This window comes from Geotrypetes seraphini, chromosome 4 (assembly GCF_902459505.1).
Source record: "Geotrypetes seraphini chromosome 4, aGeoSer1.1, whole genome shotgun sequence".
In the NCBI taxonomy this organism is placed as follows: Eukaryota; Metazoa; Chordata; class Amphibia; order Gymnophiona; family Dermophiidae; genus Geotrypetes; species Geotrypetes seraphini.
The window spans coordinates 222138983-222155199 of NC_047087.1; the positions used below are offsets into that span (position 1 = coordinate 222138983).

The 16217-nt window shown below is 42.8% G+C and overlaps 1 protein-coding gene across 12 annotated transcripts in view; it reads right to left on the minus strand.

Moving 5' to 3' along the window:
* The window catches only part of ZMIZ1 (zinc finger MIZ-type containing 1), a 1043290-nt gene that overhangs the window by 25737 nt on the left and 1001336 nt on the right, over positions 1–16217 (minus strand). The window lies entirely within an intron of this gene.

Sequence of the window (16217 nt, forward strand, 5' to 3'; positions counted from 1 at the left end):
TTTCATAGCGATGCATATCGCTTCTTCCTCTCCCCAGATCCCTTGCATTTTGGTTGCTTGGATATCTATCTTTACATAGAGAGCTACTCCTCCACCTTTTTGACCACTTCTGTTCTTCCTAAAAAGATTATATCCCGGACCTCAGTGTTCCCGCTAAGCTGCGCTGGCGTGTGCTGGCGCACAAAATATTACATCGCAGCGCACAAGTTTCACGTCACAGCGCACACTCGAGCGGAGGTGAGAGGAAGCGGCGGCGGTCTGCCCTGATCGCCTAAGATGCAGCAGCGGCGGCATCCCCGTAATTTACGGGGATCATGAAAGGAGCCGCCGCTGCTGCATCTTAGGCGATCAGGGCAGACCGCCGCCGCTTCCTCTCACCTCCGCTCGAGTGTGCGCTGTGACGTGAAACTTGTGCGCTGCGATGTAATATTTTGTGCGCCAGCGCACGCCAGCGCAGCTTAGCGGGAACACTGATCCCGGTATGTTTACATCCCATCCATGGGATTCACTGAGCCACGTCTCTGTGATAGCAACAATATCCAGATCTGCCTCTAACATCAGGGCTTGCAGATCATGAACTTTGTTGCTTAGACTGTGAGCATTTGTGGTCATCGCTTTCCAGCTATTTTTCAGCGGTAATCTCCTTTTTCGTATAGATGTTTGTTTCGTTTCACTTTCTGTTGCAATGCTAAGAAATGAGTTGCTGATATTGTTTACGTTGCAATCTTTACTACCATCACATCTTTTCTTTTGCCGGGGGTGGTCTCTATAATTGTCCTTCATACATACACCACCCCCACCTTATAGGTTTCTTTTTCCTGCTGTAGTAATATGTAGCCCATCAGTGCAATATAGCTTCTTGTCCTTCCATGTATTTCCCCATCCTCCTATGTACCTAAAGCCTTCTTGATGACACCAGGCTTTGAACCATCTATTAAAGTCCTCTGTGTTTTTTACTCTTTGCTCTCCCTTTCCATATGAAGGCAGTATTTCAGAAAAAGCTAAAGTCTTTACAAAAGGTTTCAAGCCCTCCCCAAGCTCTCGAAAAGCTTTCTGCATTGCAAGTGTGGAGTTATTGGCCAGGTCATTTGTTCCCAGATGGATAACAACATCAGTGTTAAAATCCTTAGTTTCTTCCTTAATTATAGTCAGTATTAGTCTGGAACTCCTGATAGCTGAGGATCTTGAAAGACATTTCACTATTTTGGTCTCCTCGCCTTATATTCCAAGGTTAATGCCTCTGATGATGGAATCCCCCAACAGTAATAGTTTTCTGTTTTTGGCTTTTTTATTTGTGCCTAGGGTGCACTTGTTCTCTTGAGTTACCTTCATTGGTTCCAGTCCCACCTCCCTTCTGTTTTCTTGAGTATTGCAGTGCACTAGAGAAGCGAAGGACTTCTGTAGAGGTAATATTTGTGAAGGTGGATGTTTCTGTGTTACATGTCACAGTCTTCCTGAGCCTACTGCGACCCATTTATTCCTGGGCTGTTTTGTTCTTTGAGGTGGAGGTGGTAAGTTGGTATGATTTTGTGGACTGATGGAAGCTGCTTTAATTGTATTCAATTCCTGTTTAAGTTTGCAGAGCTCCTCCTTAATACTAGCAACTTGAAGACAGATGGGGCAAGCCTTAAGCCTCCAAATAGTGTGTCTTGGAATTAAAGCACCACAGTGATTGCATAGAATAAAAGTCATCTTGATTGGTTGTGAAGTGACTTGATTTGAGTAGTCCTGATTATTTAGGTCTTTATATATGAGCAGTGATCCCTGGGGTGGGTGGGACTATAAGTCTTACCCTTATTCCTATGAAGAAGAAGAGGAAATAATGCTGAAAAACAGTGAAAAGAGCAGAGTATGAAATTCTGAGTAACTTAGCTTTTAGAAGTTCTCGGGGCAGTCTTGTTCACAGCACTGTCCCAAAGATAAAGCAGTTAACTTTAGTAGTAAATCAGAGCCACTCCCTTCTACACCTAATCAGCAGACACAATGGCTGAAAACTAGTAGGTCAGAAATTCAGGCTCTATACCAGATCAGTCGCTACCCTAAAACACAGGATTTTAAACAGAAATGTAGGCTCTATACCAGTTCAGTGGCTACCCTAAATCACAGGATTTATAATAAGATATTCCCTACTTTAGTCACCGTGTGCCACAGGCATCAGGATTTAATTAGAGTTAATATAAGTCTTACCCTTATTCCTATGAAGAGGAAATAAAAATTTAACAGAGGACAGAGAAGGGTTTATTTTCAGAGGACAAAGAAGGGTTTATTTTATTTTTTAAAGTAAGAAACAGGGAGGAGGAGAAGAGAAATTAAGCAGATATAATGCTGAAAAACAGTGAAAAGAGCAGAATATGAAATTCTGAGTAACAGCTCTTAGAAGTTTTCAGGGCAGTCTTGTTCACAGTACTGTCCCAAAGATAATACAAATATTACAGTAAACGTTTGTAGTAAATTTCAGACTAAGATCACACTTCACCATATTCTGGGCTTAGGAGGGAGTTTCATTACTGTTATGGTATGTGCAAAACTAACTCCAATTGGAGACCCTGTTCTGAAAGAAACCAACCTTCCCTGTCCAAAACTGAACTGTAGTGATTTTGCTTCATTCTTTACCAACAAAACTACAAGTCTCTGCCAACTTTTACAGGCACTTTCACCTGGTCTCCTGCCAGTGAATCGGGAGGCACAAACAGTAACCCCCTCTTTAACAGAGGTATGGGACTCTATTTGGATTTCAGAAAAGTCTTTGATATGATCCCTGAGCGGAATGAAGTTAGGATCCAAAGTGGTGAACTGGATTAGAAACTGATTGACTGACAAATGACAGAGGGTGGTGATAAATGGAAAGGAAGACTAGTAGTGGAATGCCTCACTTTTGTTGCTGGGGCTGATTCTCTTTAATATATCGTATTCTCTCTAATAATCGCCTGGACTATTATTAGAAACATTGTGTTTTCTGAAGTCTAGGGTGGGCTCTTATTGGAGGCACTTAAATTTGTCCTTGCCCTTTTTCCAATACAGAACCTTTATTTATTTATTCAATTTTCTATACCGTTCTCCCAGGAGAGCTCAGAACAGTTTACATGAATTTATTCAGGTACTCAAGCATTTTTTCCCTGTCTTTCCCAGAGGGCTTACAATCTATCTAGTGTACCTGGGGCAATGGGGGGATTAAGTGACTTGCCCAGGGTCACAAGGTGTAGCGTGGGTTTGAACCCACAACCCCAGGGTGCTGAGGCTATAGCTTTAGCCACTGCGCCACACTCTCCCCCGCTGCAGTGATTTTCTCGCTTCTTGCCCCCATGATTCCAGTGCTTCTTTTCCTCTCCATATCCCTAAGCAGCACTTCTCTCCCTCCTTGCCCCAAATCGAGTGTTTCTTTCCTTCCTTTTCCTTGCCTTACCCTCCCGATGCAACAATTTTCTCTCTCTTTGATTCCCCCTCACCTCAATGCAGCAACTCTCTCTCCCTTCTTGCCCCTTTGAGTCCTGTGATTAATGGATTATCTGGTCTCCTGATCCTAATCTAATCTAATCTTCCATTTGTGAGTCGCAACATACCTATACAGGCTCAAGGCGACAGTCTTCAAGTTCTCCTGCATATGTTTCAAACTAATTTGGGGACTAACTCCCACGTACTTGCTACCTCACTTCATATTCTACAGCCCTATCAGACAAACCAGAAACCGCTATCTTTTTGCACACCCAAGCATTACCAATTGTAAATACAAAACTTTTCTGGATAGAACTTTCGCATACCAAGCAAACAAACAACAATACTGGCTAGACAACTACCTTAATAAAGCTAGACTGACCTACAACGCTTTTAGAAAACTCATAAAAACTGCCTTATTCGACAAATATATCACCTAAAAAATTTCCTCACCGAACACTTCTCTTTTCTCACTCCCAATTTACCCCCCCCCCTCTGAAATCCTTATCAAACCGTATTTTGCAATTCGGGACATATCTTCTAATATGCCCCTCTGAAAATTTCCTAAACTGTATATTGTAATTTTTCGATGTATTTTTATAATTTGCGACCTTTTTCCTAACAGGTTCTCTCGAAAATGTCTTAGCGTACTGTACACTTTATACTTTCGCATTCTTAAAGTTGATGTACTCTGTATTTCCTCTAACTATCTGCATATTGTAACTCGCTGAATGTCCAGCTCTCTTGAATGTAAACCGCCTAGAAGTCGCCAGATTGTGGCGGTATAGAAAAATAAAGTTATTATTATTATCAAAGAGGAAGGGGAAAGAAGGAGGGGAAGAAGACGTGGAGAGATAAGAGGAGGGACTTAGACATAGGGGATGCTATACAGAAACTAAGATAGTTAGTTGTCAAAAAAGATGAGTCTTCAAGTTTTTTCTGAATCTAGTGTAGTTTGTCTCTTTCCTGATAGCATCTGGTAAGTCATTCCAGATTTTTACACCCAGATAGGTTAGTATAGAGTGGAAAATTTGTTTGTAGTGGAGGAATTTTGTGGATGGTAGGTTTAGTTGGACTCTGCCTGTTTAGCTTTCAAGATCCTACATGGCATCCTCCCTCCCATTATCCCACTCTTCTGGAACTCCTCTAACCCTAATTCCACTAGATCCTCCCAAAAACTGAAACTATCATTCCCCTCTGCAAAAGGTATATCCCGCGTAGGAAAACTAGGAACATCCCTCCCCTTTAGAATCACAGAACTCTGGAACAACCTCACATCCCCGCTCAGAATTTCAAGCTCCCTCCAATCCTTCCACAAACACCTGAAAACTTGGCTCTTTTCAAAAATCTAACACCTCCCGCTCTTTGGTACCCTGTCCCTCTTTATCTTCCTAGCTCCTTTCCTATAACCCTTCATTGTAGCTCCTTTTCAACCTAACCCTGTAAACCGTGCCGAGCTCTATGCTTGTGGTGATGGCGTGGAATACAAACCTAAAGTTTAGTTTAGTTTAGAATAATTGGAAGAGAGCAGATCCATGATGATTTGAAGATTATTCGGGATGATATTGGGAGTAGAGAGCTGCACGGGAACTGGGCCGACGGGAATCCCCCTTTGGGTCACGGGGATCCTATGGGGACGCCCCCTAGGGTCGCAGGGATCCCGTGGAGACGCCTCCGAGGGTCGCGGGGTTCCTGTGGGGTTGGATCGCACTTGAGCCACGAGGCTAGTCTCCTTCTCCTTACCTGTCCTGCCGCAGCACACAGCCGACCGGAAGTCTTCCCGATGTCAGCACTGACGTCGGAGGGAGGGCTTAAGCAAAGCCCTCCCTTCCTCTGACGTCAGCGCTGACATCGGGAAGACTTCCGGTCGGCTGTGTGCAGCAGGGCAGGTAGGGAGAAGGCAATGGTGTACCAAAGAGGGGGGGAGGTCCACCATGGGTGCAGCCATGGGGGGGAGTGTGCACAGCCGGTCAGGTCCCCTTACCCTTTTGGCACTTCCCCCGACCGACCGACAACAGGCCCAGCCGACAAACCTCCCTGCCCTGTAGCCGTGAATCTAAATTACCTTCTTACAGCAGCTTCAATACTCCAGCTGCTGTAAGAAGGTAATTTAGATTCGCGGCTACAGGACAGGGAGGTTTGTCCGACTGGGCCTGTTCTGTTGTCGGTCAGGTGGGGAAGCACCACAAAGGTAAGGGGCAGGGAGGGAGAAAGGGAGGAAAGGTGGAGTGGAGAAGAAAAGACGCTTAAGGGAAATGGGTAAAACTAAGGGGGGAGAAGGCCGCTGAAAGCACTGGGGAAGACAAAGGGGTGGAGAAGGATGCTGAAAGGACATGGGGAAGATGGGAGGGGGGAGAAGGATGCTGAAAGCACATGGGAAGACAGAGGAGGGAGAAGGACGCTGAAAGCACATGGGGAAGACAAAGGGGTGGAGAAGGACGCTGAAAGCACATGGGGAAGACAAAGAGGTGGAGAAGGACACTGAAAGGACATGGGAAGACAGGGGGGGAGGACGCTGAAAGGACATGGGAAGATGGGGGGGAGAAGGACGCTGAAAGGACATGGGGAAGACAGGGGGGAGAAGGACACTGAAAGCACATGTGGAAGGCAGAGGGAGAGAAGGATGCTGCCTGACAGGACATAGGGAAGATGGGAGGAGAAGGACGCTGAAAGGAAATGGGGAAGAGGGAGTGGGGAGAAGACGCTGGCAGGGAAGAAGACAGAGATGCCAGACTATGGGGGGGGGGACCAATTTGGGTGCCAGACCAATTTGGAAGGGGGAGAAAAGGAGAGGCACAGTAACAGAGCAAATGGAAGACGCAGAGAGAAGAGAGACAGTGGATGGAAGGAATTGAATGAGAACATAAGGAAAGCAGAAACCAGGCAACAAAGGTAGGAAAAGAATTCTATTTCTTTTTTTTTTTTTGGCTTCAGGATAAAGTAGTATATTAGTTGTGTTGATAAAAATTTATAAACATTAGAGGCTCTGGTAGAAACCTGTTTACAAAGTATGTATTCTTCCCAATTAATATTTCCAAATTAATAAAGTTTTTTGCTTATTTTTAAATGGGTTTCTACCAGAGCCTTTAATTCAGTAGCATAATTAAATGAAATAACTATTTCTGTAGTTTATAGGGACGGGCAGGGACGTAGGGGATTCCAGGCGGGGACGGAGGGGATTCCTCGCAGGAATGGGTGGGGACGGAGGGATTCCTCGTGGGGACGGGTGGGAGTCCTCACGGGGACGGGTGGGGATGGGTGGGATTTCTGTCCCCGCGCAACTCTCTAATTGGGAGCCAATGTAGTTGCCCGATGAAGGTTGTAATTAAGTCAAATTTCTTTAATTTGTAGATTAGTCTAACACAGGGATGCCCAAAAGGTCGATCGCGATCGACTGGTAGATCGCGTTGCCTTCGCGTTCTACTTGCTTCCTGACTCAGAAGCGCTGAGCTGCCCAACTTCCCCCACCCGACGTCAATTCTGACATCGGAGAGGAAGTTCCGGGCCAGCCAATCGCTACCTGGCCAGCCCGGAACTTCCTCTCTGACTTCAGAAATGACGTCGGGGAGAGGAAATCTGGTCGGCCCGACACTTCTGTGTGGGGAAGCAGGGAGACCTTGGGGCGGCGGTGGTTTGGAGGCCTGTTCCCCAATGGCGGCAGCAGTGACTTGGGAGCAGGCAGGGAGACAGAAAAAAGGGGGAGCAGGGAGACAGAAAGAAAGAAGGGAAAAAAAGAAAGGGGAGACAGGAAGACAGAACGAAAGGGGGCATGGAGATAGAAAGACAGACAGAAAGAAAGGGGGGCAGTGAGACAGAAATAAAGAAAGGGGAGGGGGGCAGGAAGAGAGGAAGAAAAAATTGGCAGAGGGAATGAGGTCTGGAAGCATACAGCAGGCTGAAAGAAGGGAAGAAATATTGGATGCACAGTCAGAAGAATAAAGTGCAACCAAAGACTCATGAAACCCCAGACAACAAAAGGTAGGAAAAATTATTTTATTTTCAATTTAGGGATCAAAATGCGTCTGTTTTGAGAATTTATATCTGCAGTCTATATTTTGCACTATGGCCCCCTTTTACTAAACCACAATAGTAGTTTTTAGCGCAGGGAGCCTATGAGCATCAAGAGCAGCGCAGGGCATTCAGCGCAGCTCCCTGCGCTAAAACCACTATCACGGTTTAGTAAAAAGGGAGTGGGTATATTTGTCTATTTTTGTATAGTTGTTCCTGAGGTGACATTGCATAAAGTCATCTGCTTTGACCTCTTTGAAAACCCACGGAATATAAATGATAATTAACATTTTCTCTGCGTACAGTGTGCTTTGTGTTTTTTAAAATTTTATTGTTGGTAGATAATTTTGACCTGGTCATTTTAAAAGTAGCTTGCAAGCCCAAAAAGTGTGGGCACCCCTAGTCTAACAGCTGTGTTCTGGATGAGTTGTAGTTTGTAGATAAAAGCGATGTTGATGCCAAGGTAGGCGGAGTTGCAATAGTCCAGTTGGGGTAGGACCATCATTTGAACGATCAGAGCAAAGTGGTGTGGGTGGAGGTATGGTCTTGTGAGTCATAGTTGACGCATAGTGTAGATGGTCTTTTTCCAAAGGTTAGATATTTGTGGTTCCATTGTGAGAGTGTTGTCTAAGATGCAGCCTTGTATCTTGGTGGATTTTTCCATTATGAGAGTGATCTGATGAAAGAGTGAGGTTAGGTTTGACATTCTGTTGTGCGGTGCAGAAACCAATGGCTTTGGTCTTAGTGGCGTTCAGCTTCAACTTGTTCATTGCCCAGGTTTGAATTTTATCTATATTGTTGGAGATTTTTCTGGCAATATTGGGATGGTTATTTGTTATGGGGATGAGGAGGATATCGTTGGCATATGATAGTATAGTTTCATTTTCCATTTTGATGTGGCCCAGTGAGCTCATGAATAAATTGAATAAGATTGGGGATAATGGGGAGCCTTGTGGGACACCACAGAATGTCTTCCAGGGGTTGGAGTATGATTCCTGCTTTTTGCCCATGTATTCGCGATTTTGTAGGAAGTCTGCGAACCATTTAAATATAGTTCTTGTTATTCCGATTTCTGAGAGTTTGGTTAGTAGCAATTGATGATCCACTGAGTCAAAGGCTGTGGAGATATCAAATTGGAGTAAAATGGCCTGATGACCCGAGCTTAGCAATTGTTTGATTTTAGTGATTAAAGTGATGAAGAGGCGCTGTGCTGTTTTCGGAAGCCATATTGGGATGTATGAAGGCAGGAGTATTGCTCTATGTATGAGGTTAGCTGCTTGCTGACATGGGACTCGAGGATTTTAGTGAGGATCGGAATGCCAGCAATCGGTCTGTAGTTGGATGCTATGGAGAGGTCTGCTTGTGCTGTTTTTGGTATAGGGTCCGCTGCTTCTCCGGGTCTAAAAGTGGTTGCGGTGTCAGTGTTAGCGTACGGGTGCTGCTACTGATTCTGCCTGACCCCAGAATCAGAGCTTGATGTAACTTCCTGTTTCTGAGTCAGGTAGAGACAGCGGCAGTATCCTCACACTGACGCTGATGCGACAGTAGAAACAGCGGGTCTGACACAGGAGCAAGCAGCCAGGTAACTGTATTAATTGCAATTACATTTTTTAACAAACGTTAAATATATAGCATTTTAATCACATTAATGCACTAAACCTGAAGCCTTAGTAAAGAGAGTTCTCTTCATCACATGGGAGGGGGCTAGAGGGTGGAGGAGAGCAATGGCAAGTTAACATGGATTTCAGGGCATGGGCGATTACTGGAGGAATTAAAAGCTGGATATTAGACTCAAATTAAAGGGCTTTCCTGAAATGGGGTGGGTGGGTGATAATTAGAGAGAAGATGGTATTTGTGAAGGACATTGCTGAAGGGTTAAAAGGAAAGAAACATAACCTGAGTGGTCCATCTAGTCTGCTCAACCTGATTCAATCTAAAAATGTGTTGGATTTTTTAAAAAATCTTGTACTTCTTCTCCTGTGCTATTTCTGGGCAAGAATCCAAAGTTCTGCTCGGTACCGTCTTAGGTTCCAACTACTGAAGTCTTCGTCAAAGCTCACTCCAGTCCATCTATACCCTCCCAACCTCCCCAGCCCATCCTCCCCCAAATGGCCAAATACAGACACAGACCGTGCAAGTCTGCCGAGTACTGGCCTTAGTTCTTCAAGCTTTACTATTATTTTCTGATTCTAGATCCTCTGTGTTCATCCCACGCTTTTTTGAACTCCGTCACTGTTTTCCTCTCCACCACCTCTCTCGGGAGCGCATTCCAGGCATCCACCACCCTCTCTGTAAAGAAGAATTTCCTTACATTGCTCTTGAGTCTCCCACACCTCAACCTCAAATTATGGTTTTACCATTTTCCTTTCTCTGGAAAAGATTTTGTTCTAAGTTAATACCTTTCAAATATTTGAACGTCTGAATCATATCTCCCCTGTCCCTCCTTTCCTCTAAGGTATACATATTCAGGGCTTCTAGTCTCTCCTCATACGTCTTTTGTTGCAAATCTCCTATCATTTTTGTCGCCCTCCTCTGCACCGCTTCAAGCCTTTTTATGTCCTTCGCCAGATATGGTCCCCAAAACTGAACACAATACTCCAAGTGGGGCCTCACCAACGACCTGTACAGGGGCATCAACACCTTTGTTCTTCTACTGGTTACGCCTCTCTTTATACAGCCCAGCATCCTTCTGGCAGTAGCCACTGCATTGTCGCACTGCTTTTTCGCCTTTTTGTAGAAATAAGGTTTCAAGGTTTTATTAAAATTTGATTTAATGGCTTAGCTAATTTCTAAGTGAGTTTATAATATATATAAAAAAAGAGCATGAACATAATAAAAATGCCATTAACAATACCATTAATACCAACAGAGTGGATATCCCAGAGGAAGTAGGAAGCATGATAAGAGATCTACAGCAATTAGAAGAACGGTCTAATGCCTAGTATTTAAAATTTAATGATAAGAAGTGATGCACTTGGGCTGCAGAAGTCCAAAAGAGATGTACTAGATTGGAGGCGAGAGACTTATAAGCATAGCTTAGGAAAGAGACATTGGGGTGTTGGTGTCTAAGGATATCAAGGCAGTAAAACAGTTGAACAAGGCAGTGGCTGCAGCCAGAAGGGTGCTAGGTTGCAGGTATAACCAGCAGAAGAAAGGATATGCTGATGCCCTTGTTCAAGTTGCTGGTGAGGCCCCACTTGGAGTATTGTGTTCAGTTTTGGAGGATGCATTTTTCTAAGGACATAAAAAGACTAAAACGGTTCAGAGAAAAGTGACAAAATGATATGGCGCTATAAGATTAATATGTAGGGTGATGTTTAAATATTTGAAAGGTATTAATATGCAAACAAACCTTTTCCAGAGAAGTGTAGGCAAGGGCATGAATTGAGGTCACAGGGAGGTCAACTGAAGAGTAAAGTCAGGAAGTGCTTTTTCATAAAGAGACTAGTAGATGCCTGGAATGCACTCCCGTGGGACGTGGTAGAGAAAAAAAAAAACTATAACAGAATTCAAGAATGAGTGGGATAAGCACAAAGGATTCCTATATGGAAAGAGAATGGAATTAAAACAACTTAGCCATGCTTAAGTGGCAAACAATAATTGGGAAGTAAAGGTAGTGCTGGGCAGACTTCTATGGTATGTATCCTGATCATGTTCATATAGATATAGCTGGATTGGAGCAGGATTTAACAATAGTTAAAAAAAAAAAAAAAATTATTAAATTTTCAAGGCTATACAAAGTACATAAAATTATACATACATTAATAATCAGAATCAGCACTTACAATACATCAGTAACAATACAAAATGAATTACCCCTCCCTCCCTTCCAGTATATTCAATCAAGGAATAAAACAAAGGAGATACCCCCCTTCCCTGGATGTGTATATAAATCTAAAGGAAATTAAAGGTAAAAGACAACTATACCGAAGTAACAAAAGTCGTTAATGGACCCCCAAACTAATCTGAATAAATTATTATGCCCCGACATGTCAGCGTTCATTTTCTCATACATATAACACAAACATAAATTTGCCGATCCCAATTTTTCCAATAGTAGATAACCATTTGCATGGCAATCCCGGTCATGATAATGAAAAGCCGGCATTTATACCGGTCCAATGGGGGTTTAATATGCAATAGTGTCCCACAGATGACTACATCATAGGTTAATGGAATCGATGATTCCAGTATGTTATTGATATGTCCCCATATTGACTTCCAAAATTTTAGTATCAAAGGACAATAGCAAAAACTGTGGATACAGATGTTTTGGAGATAATTTATTAAACACTGACATATAAAACCATAAAAATGCAATTAAAAAAGTACAATGATAAAAATCCAACCAGACCCTACACGGTCCGTGTTTTGGCGAACACGCCTTCCTCAGGGGTCCAATGGTTTGCTACCTCACATATAAAGAATTGGACTGAAAACAGTCTATTGTCTTTAAACTTGTGAGCAAAGAACACCGCAGACAAGCTGAAGTAGCAAAAAAATGCTACTTTGCTCACATATTTAAAGACAATAGACTGTTTTCAGTCCAATTCTTTATATGTGAGGTTGCAAACCATTGGACCCTTGAGGAAAGCGTGTTCGCCGAAATACGGACTGTGTAGGGTCCGGGTGGATTTTTATCACAGTATTTTTTATCATTGTACTTTTTTAATTGAATTTTCATGGTTTTATATGTTAGTGTTTAATAAATTATCTCCAGAACATCTGTATCCACAGTTTTTGTTTTCATCGGTGGATTGTTTTCATTGTGGATCATTGGGTCTCCCCATTTTTCTTTGTTGTGCTGCACTTCAAAGGACAATAGAACAACAGATGATCCAGTGTCCCTATTTCAAGATGACAGTGTCATCATCTATTAGATTTCGAACTATCTAACTTCTGCAAACGAACTGAGGTCCAAAAAGATCTGTGTAACAAAAAAAAAAAACAGGTTTGTCTCATAGATGCTGATGCTGTACATCTCATTCTCCAAGACCAAATCCGTGGCCATTGAGTAGCAGAAATCTGCTGCTTTATCTCAATGCTCCAAATGTATTTTAGACTAGTTTTTGGTTTCTTATTCAAATATTCAGATATTAATTTATACCACTTGGCTGCCTTGATGCCCTAGCAAATCTGTCTGGAAGCATAGAGCCGGCAGACTATACTGATTTTTTAAATTTTGCCAATCAGGGAACCCCTTCTGAATGGCCTGCTTCAACTGCAACCACTTATATACTTGAGACTTTGTAATACCAAATGATTGTTGCAGTCGTGAAAACTCAAGCATTTTCCCATTTAATAACACATTGTCTAAAGTACATATACCTGAGAGAATTCACAGGAACCATTAAGGAAGCCGCTCAGCACTGAGCAGCAGCGCCAAATTGCGTGCCTGCTTGTGCTTCTCAGCGGCCGAAGACACTTACAGAAGCCTGTTAACAGCGGGGCAGGAACTTGGAAAGTTTGCTCCTGCCCGCTGCACCTCCACTGGGGATCGGCAGTAGAGGAATGAGGCTAGGGCAGGGAGGGGGGCAAGATGCAGAGCCATGGAGGGAGGGTGCAGAATCTGACAGGGGAGAGAGGAAAGGAAGGAAGGGGGCTGGGTGCAGTGTCTGACAGGAATGGAGCTGGGTGCAGTGCCTGACAGGAAGGGAGCTGGGTGCAGTGCCTGACAGGGGAAGGAAGGAAGGGTGCTGGGTGCAGAGTCTAACAGGGGAGGGAAGGAAAGAAGGGGACTGGGTGCAATGCCTGACAGGGAAGGAAGGGAAGGTGTGCTGGGTGCAGTGCCTGACAAGGCAGTGCACTTGAATATTAAGCCACCCGACTTATATTCGAGTCAACCATTTTTTTATTTTTTTTGGGGGGGGGAAAGGGGGTCTTGACTTATATTCGAGTATACTGTATACAGTAAGTAGTAGATTTTAAACAAACCAGATAAAATATTTCTTCATGCAACGTGTAACTAAATTCTAGAATTTGTTGCCGGAGAATATGGTGAATTTAGTTAGCTTAGAAGGGTTATAAAAGGTTTGGTTAATTTCCTAAAAGAGAAGTCCATAGGCTATTATTGAGCTGGCTTGGGAAATCCACTGCTTATTCCTAGGATAAGCAGCATAAAATTTGTTTTACAACTTGGGATCTTGCTTGATTCTTTGGACCTTGATTTGCTATTGTTGAAAACAGGATACTGGGCTTGAAGGACCTTTGGTCTGTCCCAGTATGGCAATTCTTATGTTATTATGATCTTTGTTGCTAATGCTGTGGCTGCCTGAAGTTTGAAACTGCAGCACCAGAGGAGGTAAATGGGGACAGGGGAGACTCAGAGAGCCATACACAATTCTGGAGTGGGGGCTGGACTAGAGAGCGTGAGTCTAAAACCCGGACAAATTCCCTCCAATCGAGGAAACCATCTGGACACCCGGAGAGTCCTCTAAAAAGAGGACATGTCTGATTAAATCTGGTCATATAGTAATCCTACATAATAGGATCTTTACAAATTTATTTTCAAATGTGGTATATCTCATCCAATGCAAAAAATGGGAAGGAGGATGCTATATTGGAGAGACATACCAAATGCTAAAAACAAGAATACAGACACTGTATTAAACATCACAAAACTAACCAGGGTGATGCTTTAGTAGGAAAATACTTTGCAAGACCAGAGTAACTGCATCAATGACTTTATGGTGAAAATATTAAAAGAACATTTTAAAACAATCTAGGATCGTAAGACCTTTGATGTTAAAACGGTTAAAATATTTTGATCAGGTAGGACTTAACAAAGATCTGGGTTTCCTATCATGTTATAAACCATATGATGATACTGCTTTGTCACCCTATGATCACCCATCCATTTCTCCCTGTTTCTTACCCCCCCCTCCTACAACTTCCCCATGAGACTGTCATTGGGATGCTTTTATATTTCACTTATATATTCTGATATATGTCATCACTTTCTCATTTCATTTCTGATCTGAAGAAGGTATTGCCTTCAAATGCTAATCAAAAATGTATTAATTTAGTCCAATAAAAATATATAATTTTCTTTTGTTTTATTTCTATTCACTATCTTTAAAAGCATATAAGAAATCTTAATGAAAAGAGTATGATATATATATAGGGGGCAATTGTATAAAACTTGTCCAAATTTAATTTAATAGAACAGAGCATAAGTCAGCATTTTTACAACAATATTTAGGTGCTATCACTTATGCCATGTAAAAGGCGGGGACGAGAACGGTGATGAATTTTGTCACTGTGTCATTCTCTAATGCATTCCAGATTGGTGAAGGAAACTGTTTACACCAAAGCTGACTAAATGTTGCTCTCCTTCTCATACGTTCCACTCTGTTGCTGTTTCAAGCAGTTCTATTCTCACAGTGGTATTTTGTTAGGCAAAACTCAGCTGAATCAGGCATGGTTTTGACCTCTCCACAACTGTTGCTAATAACGTTGTATGCCTTTGAAATAGTCTTAGACCTTGGTCTCCTTTGTTTTTGAATTTTGTCTGGTCTGCTCCATAAGTTATAAAATTCTAGACGTTATGCACAGACACCAATTACTAATTTGGCTTAATAGGCATCAGTTATGAGCTTTAACAGCTCATAATTGAAAAAAAAATTTGTTTAATTGTATGGTAGGCGCCTTCCACCAAGTAGGTGTGGTTATGGGTGGATCAGGAGTGTTTTTGAAAGTTAGGCGTTGCTAGGTGTCCTTAGATGCCTGTTAGCGCCTACATTAGGTGCCTCTATTTAGGCCAAGAAAACCATGGCCCAGCAACGCCTAAATTTAAGGACACCTAGAGGTGTTTAAGTACAGTTTAGGAGCAGCTAGGCACGATTCTTTAGTGACGCCTAACTCGTGAATGACACGTCTAGGCACCTACAAATGTAAGCGTCGTTAACAGAATCTGGTACTATTTATGGAATTCTCACCTTAGTGCACAAATGGCACTTAAATTTAAGCTCTAAGACTCAATTCTACAAAGGTACCTAAAACATAAATGCTGAGGAATGTCCTAGGTTCAAAACAAGCTCCTCGCAACGTATGTTTCACCTAGGCAGTCTTGTCAAACATTCGATTATCCCTACAGGATGACTAAGTCTAGGTCAGCCCACATCCCGCCCTAACCACTCCTCCCTTTCAGTTCTGGGCCAGTGATCTGCCACTAACCACACCTGTTTTCTGAAAGGTGCTTTGGACTAGGCTCCTAATCTAGGTACCTACCATCCAATTAATTTTAATCTAAGCCAAGTATGGGGTGCTAATTGCTTGTTATTGGTGCTGATCAAACTTTTTAAAATAATTAACCCCCTCTTCTACAAACACATAGCGCGTATTTTAGCGCCGGCGGTAACTACTCCAATGCTCATAGAATTCCTATGAGCATTGGAACAGTTACCGCTGCTGCTGGTGTTAAAACCCGTGCTATGTGTTCGTAAAAGAGGGGGTAAGTTACTTACTGTAGGTTCTTAGATCGGCTAGGTGTGCCAATCTAGGAGCCTAACTTTAGGCTTCTTTTTATAGAATCTGGGCCTAATATTACAGAGTTAGTGGGATATTGTGCTGTATAAAAAAACTATATGTATGACAGATAAAGATAGAGCTGCTGCTAAAAAGTCTTGATTTGCTGTTGCATACAATATGCAAGCAATGGAAGGACCTACCAACCTGTCACTTAGGGCCTGATTCTATAAACAGCGCCTAGGTTAAGTCCTGTTAGATGCCCTCATCGAGGAAGCCCAGTGATACCTAACTTAAATCCACGCCTAACT